We start from the raw sequence: 18437 nt of genomic DNA, 5'->3' as shown, positions 1-18437 counted from the left end.
CTTGACAGATATATTTAGAACTCTGCATCCCAAAGCAACAGAATATACTTTCTTCTCGAGTGCACATGGAACATTCTCCAAGATAGATCATATACTGGGTCACAAAACAGCCCTTCATAAGTATACAAGAATTGAAATCATACCATGCATACTTTCAGACCACAATGCTATGAAGCTTGAAATCAACCACAGGAAAAAGTCTGGAAAACCTCCAAAAGCGTGGAGGTTAAAGAACACACTACTAACGAATGAATGGGTCAACCAGGCAATTAGAGAAGAAATTTAAAAATCTATGGAAACAAAGGAAAATGAAAATACAACAATCCAAACGCTTTGGGATGCAGCGAAAGCAGTCCTGAGAGGAAAATACATTGCAATCCAGGCCTATCTCAAGAAACAAGAAAAATCCCAAATACAAAATCTAACAGCACACCTAAAGGAAATAGAAGCAGAACAACAAAGACAGCCTAAATCCAGCAGAAGAAGAGAAATAATAAAGATCAGAGCAGAAATAAACAATATAGAATCTAAAAAAACTGTAGAGCGGATCAACGAAACCAAGAGTTGGTTTTTTGAAAACATAAACAAAATTGATAAACCTCTAGCCAGGGTTCTCAAAAAGAAAAGGGAGATGACCCAAATAGGTAAAATCATGAATGAAAATGGAATGATTACAACCAATCCCTCAGAAATACAAGCAATTATCAGGGAATACTATGAAAAATTATACGCCAACAAATTGGACAACCTAGAAGAAATGGACAAATTCCTAAACACCCACACGCTTCCAAAACTCAATCAGGAGGAAATAGAAAGCTTGAACAGACCCATAACCAGCAAAGAAATTGAATCAGTCATCAAAAATCTCCCAAAAAATAAGAGTCCAGGACCAGATGGCTTCCCAGGGGAGTTTTACCAGACGTTTAAAGGAGAGATAATACCTATCCTTCTCAAGCTATTCCAAAAAAATAGAAAGGGAAGAAAAACTTCCAGACTCATTCTATGAAGCCAGTATGACTTTGATTCCTAAACCAGAGACCCAGTAAAAAAAGAGAACTACAGGCCAAAATTCCTGATGAATATGGATGCAAAAATTCTCAACAAGATACTAGCAAATCGAATTCAACAGCATATAAAAAGAATTATTCACCATGATCAAGTGGGACTCATTCCTGGGATGCAGGGCTGGTTCAACATTCGTAAATCAATCAATGTGATACATCACATTAATAAAAGAAAAGATAAGAACCATATGATCCTGTCAATCGATGCAGAAAAGGCCTTTGACAAAATTCAGCAACCTAGTCGGGATAGAAGGAACATACTTAAAGATCATAAAAGCCATTTATGAAAAGCCCACAGCTAACATCATCCTCAATGGGGAAAAACTGAGAGCTTTTTCCCTGAGGTCAGGAACACGACAGGGATGTCCACTCCCACCGCTGTTGTTTAACATAGTGTTGGAAGTTCTAGCATCAGCAATCAGACAACAAAAGGAAATCAAAGGCATCAAAATTGGCAAAGATGAAATCAAGCTTTCACTTTTTGCAGATGACATGATATTATACATGGAAAATCCGAAAGACTCCACCAAAAGTCTGCTAGAACTGATACATGAATTTAGCAAAGTTGCAGGATACAAAGTCAATGTACAGAAATCCGTTGCATTTTTATACACTAATAATGAAGCAACAGAAAGACAAATAAAGAAACTGATCCCATTCACAACTGCACCAAGAAGCATGATATACCTAGGGATAAATCTAACCAAAGATGTAAAAGATCTTTATGCTGAAAACTATAGAAAGCTTATGAAGGAAATTGAAGAAGATATAAAGAAATGGAAAAACATTCCATGCTCATTGATTGGAAGAATAAATATTGTCAAAATGTCAATACTACCCAAAGCTATCTAGACATTCAATGCAATCCCAATCAAAATTGCACCAGCATTCTTCTTGAAACTAGAACAAGCAATCCTAAAATTCATATGGAACCACAAAAGGCCCCGAATAGCCAAAGTAATTTTGAAGAAGACCAAAGCAGGAGGCATCACAATCCCAGACTAGCCTCTACTACAAAGCTATAATCATCAAGACAGCATGGTATTGGCACAAAAACAGACGCATAGACCAATGGAATAGAATAGAAACCCCAGACCTAGACCCACAAAAGTATGGCCAACTAATCTTTGACAAAGCAGGAAAGAATATTCAATGGAAAAAAGACAGTCTTTTTAACAAATGGTGCTGGGAGAACTGGATAGCAACATGCAGAAGATTGAAACTAGACCACTTTCTCACACCATTCACAAAAACAAACTCAAAATGGATAAAGGACCTGAATGTCAGACAGGAAACCATCAAAACCCTAGAGGAGAAAGCAGGAAAAGACCTCTCTGACCTCAGCCACAGCAATTTCTTACTTGACACATCCCCAAAGGCAAGGGAATTAAAAGCAAAAGTGAACTACTGGAACCTCATGAAGATAAAAAGCTTCTGCACAGCAAAGGAAACAACCAACAAAACTAAAATTTAGACAACCAACGGAATGGGAAAAGATATTTGCAAATGACATATCGGACAAAGGGCTAGTCTCCAAAATCTATAAAGAGCTCACCAAACTCCACACCCGAAAAACAAATAACCCAGTGAAGAAATGGGCAAAAAACATGAATAGACACTTCTCTAAAGAAGACATCTGGATGGCCAACAGGCACATGAAAAGATGTTCAACGTCGCTCCTCATCAGGGAAATACAAATCAAAACCACACTCAGATATCACCTCACGCCAGTCAGATTGGCCAAAATGAACAAATCAGGAGACTATAGATGCTGGCGAGGATATGGAGAAACGGGAACCCTCTTGCACTGTTGGTGGGAATGCAAATTGGTGCAGCCACTCTGGAAAACAGTGTGGAGGTTCCTCACAAAATTAAAAATAGACCTACCCTATGACCCAGCAATAGCACTGCTAGGAATTTACCCAAGGGATACAGGAGTACTGATGCATAGGGGCACTTGTACCCCAATGTTTATAGCAGCACTCTCAACAATAGCCAAATGATGGAAAGAGACTAAATGTCCATCAACTGATGAATGGATAAAGAAATTGTGGTTTATATACACAATGGAGTACTATGTGGCAATGAGAAAGAATGAAATATGGCCCTTTGTAGCAACGTGGATGGAACTGGAGAGTGTGATGCTAAGTGAAATAAGCCATACAGAGAAAGACAGATACCATATGGTTTTACTCTTATGTGGATCCTGAGAAACTTAACAGAAACCCATGGGGGAGGGGGAGGGGAAGGGGGAAAAAAAGAGGTTAGAGTGGAAGAGAGCCAAAGCATAAGAGACTCTTAAAACCTGAGAACAAACTGAGGGTTGATGGGGGGTGGGAGGGAGGCGAGAGTGGGTGATGGGTTTGAGGAGGGCACCTTTTGGGATGAGCACTGGGTGTTGTATGGAAACCCATTTGACAATAAACTTCATACATTGAAAAAAAAATAAAATTATAGTTTAAAAAGTTTAAAAAAAAAATACTCTTCCTAATGGTATATTACAATCAATTTGTGATTTCAGGTGTATTTGAGGTCTAAATTTTTAAATTATAATTTTTAAAAAGATAATACACTTACATGATTCAAAAGTCAACATTGGGCCCAGAAGAATCGAAAATCTTGAAATAATTAACATGCTTAGTCTGCAGATCTTGATTTTAAGTATTAAAAGAAACCGTTTCCTTGGAGAATGGCTTATTTTAAGACTGAGGGAAGAAATATATAAGATGAGCCTGGAATGTCTTGTTATATCAGCAAGCAAGGAAGTGATTTAAAAAAAAAAGGCTACAGGGGCGCCTGGGTGGCGCAGTCGGTTAAGCGTCCGACTTCAGCCAGGTCACGATCTCGTGGTCCGTGAGTTCGAGCCCCGCGTCAGGCTCTGGGCTGATGGCTCGGAGCCTGGAGCCTGTTTCCGATTCTGTGTCTCCCTCTCTCTCTGCCCCTCCCCCGTTCATGCTCTGTCTCTCTCTGTCCCAAAAATAAATTTTAAAAAAACGTTGAAAAAAAAAATGCTACAGACACTGAAAGAGACGCAAAAGCCAGCCTGAAGAGGTTCTAATAATGAGAAATCCAACTCCATATTAATTGATATAAATTTATTCTTATGTTGGAGATAAGTTTTTCCTTAGAATAGAACACCAACTAATAAATGTAGAAGGAATAAGAGAGTTAGAATGTCACTATTTGGCAAATAGCACAGCAATAAGAGATTCAGGCAAAAATCATCAGTATGTGTAAGTGAAAGTTGATGAGGAAAGGAGATCTCTCTGGTCTCAAAACATCTCCCCACAAATTCTCATTAATTACATGGGAGAAAATAGTAACTTTACAGTGGAGAAATCTACCAACTACCACCTAAACCAAATAATCAAACATAACATTAACAGTAATGAGATGAAAAGACATCAAATGCCTCCCAAGACAAGGCACTGAGAAAGGTACCTCACTTTTGTAATATCTTTGCCAAAAATTCATAACCCGAATCTAATCATGAGAAAACACCAGACAAACCCAATTGAGGGCTATCCTTTAAAATATCCTGCCTGTGCTCGCTTCGGCAGCACATATACTAAAATATCCTGCCTATACTCATTAAAAAATGTCAAACATATGACAGAGAAACAATTCCAAATTAAATGAGACCAAGAGGACAAAAATTGCACTTTATGATCCTGAATTGAATCCTGATTCAGAAAAAAATATTATTTTATCTGCTATAAAGGCTATTACAAGGAAAAATAGGCATAATAAGAATCAGGTTTGTAGATTAAATAATAATTATATTTATTATGCATTGTTAGTTTCCCCTGTGTCTTTGTATCAAGATATTCTAGGAAATACAAACTGAGGTATTTTGGGGGTAGAGACATTATATCTGCATACTCTCACATGGTTCAAAAAACTTACATATACATAAATAGATGCACATAATTCCTATAGAGAAAGGGAATGATGCAAAGCAGAAGCAGTAAAATGTTAACAATTTGGTTATATGGATGAACAGAATATAGAAACTCTTTGTAATATTTTTACAGTTCTAGTCTGAGATTAAAATTATTTCTAAATGGAAATTTATCAACAAATTATACTACAAAGCCCTACAATAAATTCAGATTCAGTAGGCAGAGAATAAAATAGGGCAGCTGGAATATAAGGTAATGTTTATAAAAATGTACTCTAGTTATTCTTTCAATTTCCTTTAGATATAAGGAATTGTAATTTTTAGTGTAACAATTTTGTTTAAATATTTCCTATATGTTAAAGATACACACTGAAATATATATGCATATTTACAAATTAAATATGTCTGACACTGACTTTAAAATAACCTAGTGAAGGGATAGGAATATGGGGTTATAAGTGAAATAAGATGGGCCATCTATAAATATTGGAGTTGGGTGATAAGTATGAAGGTTCATTATTCTACATTCTCTTGTCTATAATGTCTGTAATGAAAAATTTTAAATAGTCAATCCTATATAAAAATATTAACAGAGAAATATCATTCTCACTGTTCACATTTCCACATTTCTTGTCAAGTCATCCCTTATAGGAAACCATCTGATTATTAGTTGATTATCTTTCTAGTTTCTTCTCAAAAATATAAGGAAATACAAATATGAATGTATAAATTGTTTCTCCACTCTTCCTACAAAAAGGAACATGTAATACACATTCGTCTATACCTTGTCCCTCCCTTTCCCCCCACTGCCATCTTAATAGGTCATGGAGATATCTCCATACTGGCATATAGAACTTTATTTTCATGTGTGTGTGCTGCATTGTTTATTCAACTAATCTCTTATTATTGGACCATTGAGTCATTTCCAGTTTGGTATTCCTCCAACAATGCTACAAAAAATAACCTTGTATATTTTGCCAGTTTGTACCTCTGCAGGTTTACCTGTAGGACAGATTATCAGAAGGGGAATTGCTGGATCAAAGGTTATGCTGGGAACATTTTACCAGATTCTTCTTCCTCTCATGATTGATACATGAGAATACTTGTTTCCCCACAGCCTTGCCAAATGAAAGAGTTATCAAACTTTTGTTTTTTTGTCCATCTGATAGGTGAGAAATTGTGTCTCAGTATAGTTTTCACTTGTATTTTTGTTATTAGAAACATAAACTGCTATTTTTGCTATTTCCCACATTAGATGATGAGTAATTATTAATGACTTACACATTTACAAGTTTTTCCAAGCTATCAACTTATACACCTTTGACTCAGTTTTCTACTTTATACATCTAGGAACTTATTTCTTCAAAACCTCCCTATTCCTCCAGTATCCTTAATATTCTCACCATTCTCTCCTAAGTTCAAATATTTATCCTTATTTTTTGGCAAGATACTCCATATAAACAATATGATATAAAGGGTAGAATATGAAAAGTAACTCTCCTTCATACGCTGAACTTAAACATCATTCACCCCCAGAATGAACCACCAGTCCTAGTTTCTTAGGTATTCTTTCAATCACATTCTGTACATATGGAAGCATATATTTATATATTCAATTTTATAGAACATTCAAGTATCAATATACTGTTTAGATAAGGTAATGTTAGCTACTGTAATAATTAAACCCTGAAATCTCAGTGATTTAGCAAAACCAAAGGTTGATTTGCATACACATGACAGTCCTACATTCACTGGGCAGGCAGCCTTCCATGTGTGCTTCAAGAGCCCAAGTTCTGCCATAGCCCAGGGCTTCAGTCTTTACTTCAGCAGCAAATGAGGAAAAATAAGAGAGAAGACCTGTTTTTCAACTACCTTGCCCGTAAGTCAGCAGGTCACTCTGCACATATTCCCCTGGAAATAACAGTCCCATGGTCCTTTTAGATGCAAGGGAGGCTGGGAAATATAGTCCCTGGCTTGGCACCTACCCAAATTTACAAAGGGTAGCACAGATTTTTGGAGAGTAGCTGTCTTTTAAACACATTCTTCACACTATTTTATTCCATGGTATGTGTGTGCTTCATTTATCTCAGAAATGTTTCCAATAGTTGATACAGGGCTGATCCATCTAAAAACCTTTTAAACAGCTGCACTGCACAGGCACTTCTGCCTGAACTAGGCAGTCCCATCTTTCATTTAAGCAGCATGACTACAACAAATACAGGTATTTCTGCCCCAACAGTTCTGAAATACCTGTGTTTCTGCAAAATCAGGGTGCTGAGAAAAATATTGTTGGAAAATTATCCTGAAGAAAGAGAGCTTGCAGACTTGGAGACTAAGCAAACTCCCCGTCCATGTCCTTTTAGCCTTGGTTATCTCTCGCAGCCTATAGTAGCAGATTTCATCCCATCTTGCAGCCTACAGAGTGGATATTATCCCTCTTTCTTGCCTTCCTGCCCCTTCCTCCCCACACACAACTCCTCTCCTTGCTTGTAACAGGGGGCTTAGTACAGCCTAAGGACTTTCTCCTAAGCCACTCTGCCCTTGTGTGCAGCAGGCTGGAGGGGCAGGGGGATTAAAAACAAAAACAAGTACAAGCTGTCAACCAAAGACTGACTGGATTCAGTGCGAATCTACCCTGTATCTGAGTAGGATAACTCAAGCATCTATATTCCCCTGTTAGACAGAATTTATACACAGGACTCCTAACTTGATATTGCATCCTTTATTGACTAGTGACCTGTTCTTTTCTTTCAGCACCATCTAGCAGTGTTTCTTGGGATCACCTCCAAAATAAAGTACCTAGATCCTTATCTGAGAGTCTTTTCTGGGGAACCTAAACTAAGACATTCTTCTTCCCAGTTTCCAGCCTGTAGGCCCCTCAACAATCAGAGCTGGTTAGAGGAAATGTTCAAGCTGAAGTCATTATCAATAGACTAGGAAGCACAGCACAAAAAAAGCACTTGGAGCCACTGTTACTTGGTGCAAAGCATTAACATGCTAGGGAAAATCACACTGGAATCACCATGACTTCTCTGTTATAATGATAAATATACTTCCTTAGTTATAAACTATACACAGACTTTAATCAGAGTGTCTTTAAACAGTCTTCTCCTGGTGGACACTTATCTTATTTACACTCTTGGTATTTACAGGCAATGCTGCTAGGATGCTTCTTAGAACCTTTCACGTGTGGGTATGTCTGTCTTTGGGATAAATTCCTGAAAGTAGAATTCCTGGGTCAGCAAGCACATGTACAGTTTGGAGAATTACTAACAAGTTGCTTTCTTGATGTTTTACCCACTTTGACTTCCATTTATGAGAATGCCTTTCCTCCTCACCACCTGTCAATGCTATCAATACTTTTACCGTTGCCTATCTAATAAGTGACATATGGTATCTCAGTGTAGTTTTATTTCAAAATTCTCTTCTAAGAAAAACTGAGCATCAGTTCAGGATTTTAGGAGTCACTGTATTTCCTTTCTCAGCATTTATTTATATTCTTCAGATGGTTGGTATTTCTCTTATTGATTATAAGAGCTTCTTCCATATTAACATTATTTTTTATCTGTAATATAAAATTATAAATACATTTCCCCAGTTTATAGTTGGTCTTTTTACTCTGCTTATGGTGTTCTTAATCATGAAATTTTGTCTTTTATTTTTTTTAAGTTTATTTATTTATTTTTGAGAGAGAGAGAGTGAGTGTGGGCATGAGTGGGGGAGAGGGGGAGAGAGAGAGAGAAAGAGAATCCAAAGCAGGCTCCACAATGTCAGCACAGAGACTGATGCAGGGCTCAAATCCACAAGCCATGAGATCATGACCTGAACCAAAGTCAGATGCTTAACTGACTGAGCCACCCAGGCACCCCTCTTTTATTTTTTGTTTAATTAAATTAATTAATCTTTTCTTTTCTTTTTTTTTTTTTCAATGTTTTTTATTTATTTTTGGGACAGAGAGAGACAGAGCATGAACGGGGGAGGGGCAGAGAGAGAGGGAGACACAGAATTGGAAACAGGCTCCAGGCTCCGAGCCATCAGCCCAGAGCCCGACGCGGGGCTCGAACTCACGGACCGCGAGATCGTGACCTGGCTGAAGTCGGACGCTTAACCGACTGCGCCACCCAGGCGCCCCTAATTAATCTTTTCATTATGACTTTGAGGTTTGTGTCCTTTTTACCTCCCTAATTAAAAAAAAAAAATCCCAGGTTTTTTTCTAGTACTTTTATGTTTTCATTTTTCAAGATTAAATCTTGGCACCATTTGAAAATTTTGTTGTAAGGTGTGAGGTGTGAGGTAAGAATCCAACATTTTGTATGTATACAAATGGCTACCCTGTTGTCACATCATTTATTATTGAATAATCCAGTTTCCTCACACTAATTCAAAATACCACCTTTTTATTTTATGTTAAATTTCCTATGTATTTGTGTCCACTTCTGTACTTTCTATTTAATCAATTGCTCTACTGTTTCATGTGTTCTTACCACACTATTTAAATCAACTTACCTTTATACTATGTTTAACATTTGAGGGGGACAGTCTCTCCTCATCCTGCTACTTTTAAAGAATTTTCTGGATTATCACTTGTTTGATTTTTCAAGTAAACAACAGAGTAAACTTGGATAATTCTAAAAATTACCTAAAAAATATCTATATGCGTCTCTTACTATCTTCTTTAGCCTACTCTCTTTTTCTGTTCATAAGATTTCTACTTCCCTCTTCTTTTTTTTTTTTTTTTTAACGTTTATTTATTTTTGGGACAGAGAGAGACAGAGCATGAACGGGGGAGGGGCAGAGAGAGAGGGAGACACAGAATCGGAAACAGGCTCCAGGCTCCGAGCCATCAGCCCAGAGCCCGACACGGGGCTCGAACCCATGGACCGCGAGATCGTGACCTGAGCCGAAGTCGGACGCTTAACCGACTGAGCCACCCAGGCGCCCCTCTACTTCCCTCTTCTTAACACTAAAACTTTAATCTCTTAAAAGCTTGAATCACTCTCATTAAACAAAAAGTCATCAAGAATCTCTTTATTTTCTCAGATTTCCCTTGCCTTTATGAAGTTCCAGACACTGTTAACCATTTACCCCTTCTTGAAATTCTCTTCTTTCTTTGCTTCATTTAGATACTCAGCATCCTTCTCTCACTCCTTTTCCCTAGCTCCCTCTTATCAGAGAAAGTCATTGAAAAACAATCTGTGTCCCTGGTGTACTATTTTCCCTTAAAGATATATAAAGATATATGCATATATAGTCAATTTTTATCTCTCTCTAAGGTCAATTACCACTAAAATTCTATCTTTAGTTCTGAGCACCTAAAAAGTATCTGCCATATGGTAGGTATGAAATAAATACTTAGTGAACAAAAGAGTACCAATGCTAAATTTCTGATTCTGGTTCAAAATTTCATTTGACACGCCCCTTAGTCACCAACACATCAACACATTAAATGCCTGTATATGTAGTAGAAATAGTTGTCCTGAATTTTACATTGATCAAACCATACCAGGAATACCATGACTTATTCAGGGCCCATTTTCAGGAGAGGCAGTGACCAACAAGAGTGAATCCAAAGAAGGGAATAAGAAAGATGAATGGTACAAGACCTAGATTTTAAGAAGAAATGTTGAAGTTAGGATGCTTAGTCATCAGAAGATATAATGAAAGATTGGGGCACCTGGGTGGCTCAGTTCATGATCTCATTGTTCATGGGTTTAAGCCCCATTTCGGGCTCTGGGCTTACAGCTCGGAGAATGGAGTCTGCTTTGAATTCTGTGTCTCCATCTCTCTCTGCCCCTCCCCCGTGTGTGTGTGTGTGTGTGTGTGTCTGTGTCTGTGTGTGTGCGCGCGCGCTCTCTCTCTCTCTCTCAAAAATAAACAAACATTAAAAAAAAAGATATGATGAAAGAAAAGACATAAAGGTCCTAAAATATGTGAAGACCTTTCTGGGCTGGGGCAAAGGAATGGGAGGGAGGGCTTAGAAGAGGGAAGAGGATATGGCACTGTTTGGTTACTTCACAGAACCGAAGCAGACCTGATTGTAAAGTTACAGAGAAACAAATTTCAACAAGAATTTTTAACAATTAGAATTGCACTAACAAAAAAAATAATAGGAAGATTCTAACAAGTAGTGGGTTCCTTCCCACTAACCTCTCTCAATGTCAATGTTCTCTTCTATAAAATATGGATAATTACTATACTCCTACCTTAAACAGTTATATGTGAGTGTTAAAGTTTTGTTTTTTGTTTTGTTTTGTTTGAGAGAGAGAGAGAGGGAGGGAAGGTCAGAGACAGGGAGACACAGAATCCGAAGCAGGCTCCAGGCTCCGAGCTGTCAGCACAGAGCCCAATGCGGGCTCGAACCCACGAACTGCGAGATCATGACCTGAGTTGAAGTCGGATGCTCAACCAACTGAGCCACCCAGGTGCCCCTGTTATAAGTTAGTGTTAAAAAGGATAAAGTATATTACCACTCCATATGGTGCCTGCTACATAAAAGGCATTCAAATAATACTAGTTCTTTTAAAACTAGACCATCATCTTTGAAAATGAGTTAGTTTAATCTTTGAGACAGAAACAAATTATTCCCAGGTCTAAATTTTTCCTTTTTGGTCTAAAATTGAAATTAACATATTTTACTCGAAAGTGCCCATCTTGGGGCACCTGGGTGACTCAGTTGGTTGAGCGTCTGGCTCTTGATTACAGCTCAGCTCATGATCCCAGAGTCGCGGAATCAAATCCCACTTGGACTCCATGCTGAGCATGGAGCCTGCTTAAGATTCTCTCTCCCTCTGCCCCTCTCCCCAACTCTCATGCTCTCTCTAAAAAAAATTAAAAAAAAATAATAAAGTGGCATCTTATTTCTTGTTCTTATAGGCTCCACACTTCAGATCTTTCTAGTTTCTTGGTTCCTCATTCTCTAAACCCAGTCATTCATCAAGTCTCCCCCATTCCAACCAATGATTGTTCTTCTTTTGTATTCTTTCAAACCTTCCTTTGTGTTCTTGTGTCATTATTATAATTCAGGCTGCTGACTGTCCGAAATTGGCCTGTAGCAACATCTCAATAATTCTTCTGGACTGTGATCCACCCTAACCATTTTGTCATATAGAACTTAACATCCTTTCCCTTCTCAAAATCTGATGACTTCCAGTGTTGACAGAAAACACAAAGGAAAAAATCTTCTATAATATAATCCTTCTTTAATTCCTTAATACTATTTTCATTACTCTCCCATTAATCCTTTTCTTCATTTAAATGCCTCATGCTTTGGTATATATATACAATGAATCTGATACTACTAAATAATCCCCTTCCTTTCTGTGTTCCTATACTTCAAGGTCTGGCTCAAGTAGCATCTTCTCCACAGGCTTTGTCTGTTACAGAAGGAAGACATCCCAACCCACTGTGAGGATATGTGATACTGTCAAAATCATTCCCTTGAAATTTTCTTCCTTGTTTGGTAGCAATGTACATGTCCTATCCATAATTCTGCATTTTAAGTTCCTATAGCAGTGTTGTTAAATAGAACTTTCTATGATGACACAAATATTATCTGTGCTGTCCAATACAATAGACACTAGTCACTTGTGGCTACTGAGCATCTAAAATGTGGCTAGTGGCTATATTATAAAGCATGTTCCTGGGAGGCAATAAATTAGTTTTCTGACCTTAGAGTACTAAATTGAGAAATAACTATGTTTCAGGTATCATTTAAACACTCTGTACATATTATTTCATTTATACTTTTCTATTTTTATCATTCTCATTTTTCAGATAAGTAAATTGAGTCCCAGAAAGGTTATATAACTTGCATAAAGTCCTAATTTTTTGGGATTAACAACAGGAGGCTTATCCAAAGAATACTAAAGTTAGAATATTAGAAAATATGGGAAGGAGCTTAGTAAACCATAAAACAGTATTCTTAAGATAGTGATCATTTAACTTTCTTTCGGCCTTTCTTACAATGTTTAGCATATCATTTCTGAATCAACTGAAAATTTTACATGGTTTACATGTAATCTGCCCTCATACATGTGTTTCTAAAACCTGGAATGCAAGTTTAATGTGTGAAAATTATGTCATAAAAATAAAATGTGGTAATATACACACAATGGAATATTATTCAATAATAAAAAGGAATGGAGTACTGATACATGGTACAACATGGATGAACCACAAAAACATGATGTTTTGTGAAAGAAGCCAGTCACAAAAGACTACATATTATATGATTCCTTTTATATGAAATGTCCAGAATAGATAAATCCATAGGGACAAAAAGTAGATTAGGGCTAAGATGGCTGGCAGAGTTAGGGGTAAATGGGGAGTGGATTTTTTTCTGGGGTGATGTAAATGTCCTAAGATTGATTATGGTGATAATTCCATAACTGTGATTATAATCAAAACCATGGAACTGTACACCTTAAATGGGTGAATTGAATGGTGTGAGAATGTTATTTCAATAATTCTGTTTAAAAAAGTGGAATCATGGTTTTATGTTATTAAAAGGGGTCTATTCCCAAGAGCTATATACAGGTTATAAAATATCTAGAATATAGCTTTACCTTTATGCATATTTTTTGACAAATATTTCTGTCAAATATAGAAATACTTCTAATATATTTAAGAGTAAAATGAAATAAAATTGTGATTTTCAAATTGTTTTTTCAGGAATGGACAAAAGAATTTTTTTTTTTTTTTTTTTAGAAACTCAATACAACAAAAATAATCTGGTCTGGTTGAAGCTGAGTGGAGATTCAGACCTCTACCACTCAGATTCCTGCACTTTCTTCAGTATTGGCATCTAAGGAACGTACAGGGTTTGGGGAAGAAGAATTTACAAGTTCCTGCAAAAAGCAGCACAAATAATTGAATACATACAACAAAGTAAAAACTCTGCGAGTTGAAGTGTTTGCTACCCGACAGGCTATTAGCCTGTAATAATAACTCAGAAGTATTTTATGTTAGTAACATACAAACATACGATATCTATTTAGCAAATATGAGTTTTGGATCGGATATTAAGGGCATGTTGTTTAAAAGTGTGCATGATTCTAAAGTCAAGATTTACCTCTAATTTATGTGTTTTTTTTTCTTACCTATTTGGATTAGGGACTTTCGAATTTTGTTTGTAACAAAAACAAAAAATGTAAATATCCCCAAACTAAAAAGCAGGTGCCCTAGTTCTGTGATAGTAGAAAGTGATTGCTGCATTCCTGGAGCAATACTACTTACTTAAGAAAAAAAGGGCAGTGTTGGACTCTCATGTACTTATGTAATTTATGTTGCTTCTACTTGGATGGCTTATTAACACCTAAAATCTATTATATTATTTAATTGTATATGACATATTACATTACACTTTAATTATACCAAAATCAGATGTGATCATTTATTTTTCTCAAAAAATATATTTTTATATATTTAAGGGTGAAGAGGAACAAAATTGTGGTTTTCAAAATTGTTTTTTCAGGAGTGTACAAAAGAAATCTTTTTTGGTAATGAAATAAAGCATAAATAATCTTTTCAATGTCCCCATTTCTACTTAATTCTACATCACCAGATTGATATCTTTAAGTACGAATTAGTAGATTCCCTTTACATTCATAGTTCATGAACAAGGTGTGATCCTTTCCCCTTTAGAAATGTCTTTTGGATCTTCTCCTTCCTTTCTTTATCCAAAGCTACCAACTTCTCTAGAATCAAGTCGGCTTCTCTCGTCTTTTCTATTTAGTGCTATTAGAATAGTTCTCAAGTGCTATTTCTATCATGTTATTTTCCTATTCAAAGACTTACAATTGTTCTCTAAAACTCAAATTTCTCTCACTCTCTGTGACAGTTAATTTTACATGTCAACTTGACTGGACCATGTGGTACCCAGATTATTTGGTCAAACATTCTGGGTGTTTCTATGAGATGTTTTTAGATGAGATTAACATTTAAATCAGTACACAGAGTACAGCAAACTGCACTCCAAAATGGGTGACCCTCATCTAATCAGTTGAAGGTCTGGATGGAATAGAAGGCTGATTCTCCCCCAAAGGAAAACAATTCTCCTGCCTGATGGCCTTCAATCTGTAGTAATACTGGGCCTTTCTGCTTGAAAGCCTTTGAATTGGAACAACAGCCCTGTAGATTTTAGACTTGCCAACCTCTATCATCACAATAAACATAGACTGATTTATACCTATCGATCAGTCTATCGATCTATCTATTGATCTATCTAACAAATCTCCATCCTACTGATTCTGTTTCTCTAGAGAACTCTAATACACTCTCTATTACAACTTTAGTCTCATTTCACCAGCTTATTTCTTATTAGAACTCAACAGATTCTCTAATCCACAGAATAAAATCTGTCATTTTCTACATAATTTGTACAATTCCATCTAAATGCTTGTATTAAATAACTTACATATATCTGCACTGCCTATATTTTCTTTTCAAATATTTCTTTCCAGCTAGGCTGTTAAGCACTTTGAGAACAGGAGCCCCTATTTTCTTTACTTTTTTCTACAGAAATAATAAGGATTAATGTTGTGAAATATAGTGTGGTGTGTGCGTGAGCACACGTGTGCATGTGTGTGTGCGTGTGTAATATACCTTAAAACAAGTATACATGTATGTAAAATTTACCTCTTAAAGTCTGGCACAAAATCTAATTTTAATTTGTCTTGCTTGGAAGAATCAGGCTTTGGGTTAAAATCAATTGTCATTTACAAGTATTCTTCCGCATTCATTTCAGTCAGCTATGACACAGAATAAAGTTACAAACTTTAGCCTAGATAATTTAAGAGTACAATTGACAGAATGTTTTAATGTTGGGATGAAATGCATACTTTATATTTTTCAAACTCAGTTATATTGCTTTGCTAAAAGTAAATAGTACCTCCAGGACACCATCTGGTAAAAATCTCTCTGTGGATTAACCCAGAAAAGGAAGTGAATGAATTTTTATATATTGCATAGTTGTGGTTGCAAAACTGCAGTAAAAATATGTTTTCAATGCACTGGTGTAAGTGAGACTTCAGCTACCTCATCTGATTTGATCCAAAAGGCTTGGAATATTTAAGGCCATATCTCATCAACAGGGAAAAGGAGGGGTATTTTCTTTCTAGCATTCCTAGGACTTGGAAGAAAAAAAAATCCAGGAAACTGAAGTCCATGAGCTGGAAAATATAAATTCGGTCTTTTAGAAATCATTCATTAAAAAATTACAGGATATGTCCGGAAAGTCTGAGACCATCTACGACAAATAGATGAGACCCAGCAATGCTATTGTGTGCATCCCTGCCAATGCAGAATGGTCAAATTAGTTTTTATCTTTTTTTTTTTCTTTTTCTAAAAATAACGTGCTGTCCAAGCCTTGATCTAGTCCAATGACTAGAGCAATGGAACTTCCCCTCACTCCTCTAGGGAATCCATTCCAGAGACTAATAGATTTCACTGTCAGGAAACAATTCCCAGATTCAGTCTTAAGTTTCTGTTACTTAATTTCATCCCATTACTTGACTATACACTCCTTATTCTACCCTTAAAAATGACTTGGATTCCATGATGTTTACATTATTCAAATATTTTTCAAATGTTATCATAACTGGACTTAGAGATGGACAAATATATTTTTTGTTATTTTAATCTTTCCTTCAAATTTAATTTGGAGTCCAAATCCCATTATGCATTTATTTTCTAGTTTGAGTACTACTCAATTTACATATTGAGGCATTTATGACTTAAACTGGTATTCGTGTTGTGATCTCAGCAGTACAATTTAAGTAACTTTTATCTTCCAGCCATATGACATGAAGCTTTTGCATATACAGACTAAAATCTCATTGACTGATTTTACGCTCATATTCCATTACAAGATCATATATAATTTGCGACCCACTATCATCTCAAAGTCTCTGGGTATTACTGCTTTCCAAGTACTATATATCCTGCCAATTGAATGGCTGTGTTTCTGATTATTTTTTCCCAGATGTATCAGCTACATTTTTCCAGGTTGAATCACATTTCATTTCCTGCCCATATTTCTAACCACTTTAGGTCCCTTTTATCTGTCCTCACTGGTTTTGTCAACACTATTCAATTTAGTATCATCTGTGAATTTAATTAACGTGATGTGTATCCTCTCTTATAAATCATTAATGAAATTCTTCTACAATGATTTGTTCATTTTTTAAAACTCTAATGCAGCTTAATGTTTATAGTCTTGCTATAGTCTTAAGAATATACCACTTTTTTGCCACTTGGTATTTATTTCATTATTTTAGGAGTGGTTGATGGTGGACTAACAGAATCATGCTCAGGGTCAATGCTTTTTTTTTTTAATATTAATGCTAAATACCTTGATGACAATTTATCTCAAGATTGACAATGCTTTTGCAACCACTTTTCTCCCTTCCACCATTTCTACATTTCCTAAATGTGGTCGAACATCATGGAAGCTTCAGTATGATGTTCTCATGTCCGTAATATAAAATTATCAAATATTTATTATTCCAAATTCTGTTGTGCAATGAGTTTAAATTTTAGATGCTGATTTACCAGACAATAGCCTGTTATATTAAATTATAAATTAACTTAGAATGCTTCTATTTTAAATATTTTGGAATTGGTAAGCTGAACCAGTTCATGGTTCAGATAAGCTGGGCAACACTATTTTGTTCCTCCTTTACATTTATAACTATGATTTCTTTTTAATTTATTGGTTATTTAAAATTATTTTGTTGTATTGAAACCTATTTTTTAATTATATCTTTATGTGGAAACACATTAGACTTCTAAAGGTGTGTTCTGAAAACATAATATTAGAAATAACATACACAACCCACTACCCAGATTTAAAAAAAGTCACTACCAGTAACGTTAATAGCTCCTTAAATACAGCTTTTTTTTTCTCTCCCTTAGGGATAAGAGCTTCTATGAATTTTACGGAAAGAGATGATCTTTTCTGTTTATATAATCATATATACATCCATATAGGTAAGAGGTATTGTTTTTCAAAATACTTTTTTCTAAGTATTTCACTTTTCCACAGAGATACCTTATGATACGTCCTCAATAATCTTGGAAGAAAGCATACAATTTTTATTTCAATTTTCCATAGTGTTAGCTTTACATACAACTTTCTTTTCTTCTTTTTATAAACCATCTCCCTTAACTTAATTATTTTTGGAGAGTATTTTTTTTCTTTTGTGCTGCCTCTTTTTCATTTATGAGTATATACACATTCTTATATTACTTATTATGGCCTAATTGTGGCATATAGGTCTGATTTCACATACTTGAACCAATAAGAGGATCCCTCAACCTACTTTTTAGCCAAGCCTTACATTTCAATATATTAATTAAGGGATTAGAAAATTCATGTGGCTACCTAAACATAAGAACTATATTTATTCTCTAACAAATTTAAACTTCTACTTTTTTAGTTATCAAGATTTTCCTTACATATTTGATTCCATCTT

At 35.8% G+C, this 18437-nt stretch overlaps 1 long non-coding RNA gene across 1 annotated transcript in view; it reads right to left on the bottom strand.

Annotated features, from left to right (window-relative positions):
* The window catches only part of LOC131498850 (uncharacterized), a 206541-nt gene that overhangs the window by 109358 nt on the left and 78746 nt on the right, over positions 1-18437 (bottom strand). The window lies entirely within an intron of this gene.

Source organism: Neofelis nebulosa, chromosome 17, assembly GCF_028018385.1.
Source record: "Neofelis nebulosa isolate mNeoNeb1 chromosome 17, mNeoNeb1.pri, whole genome shotgun sequence".
Classification (NCBI taxonomy): domain Eukaryota; kingdom Metazoa; phylum Chordata; class Mammalia; order Carnivora; family Felidae; genus Neofelis; species Neofelis nebulosa.
The sequence above is the reverse complement of the archived record's forward strand: the minus strand, read 5'-3'. Positions and strand labels throughout refer to the sequence as shown.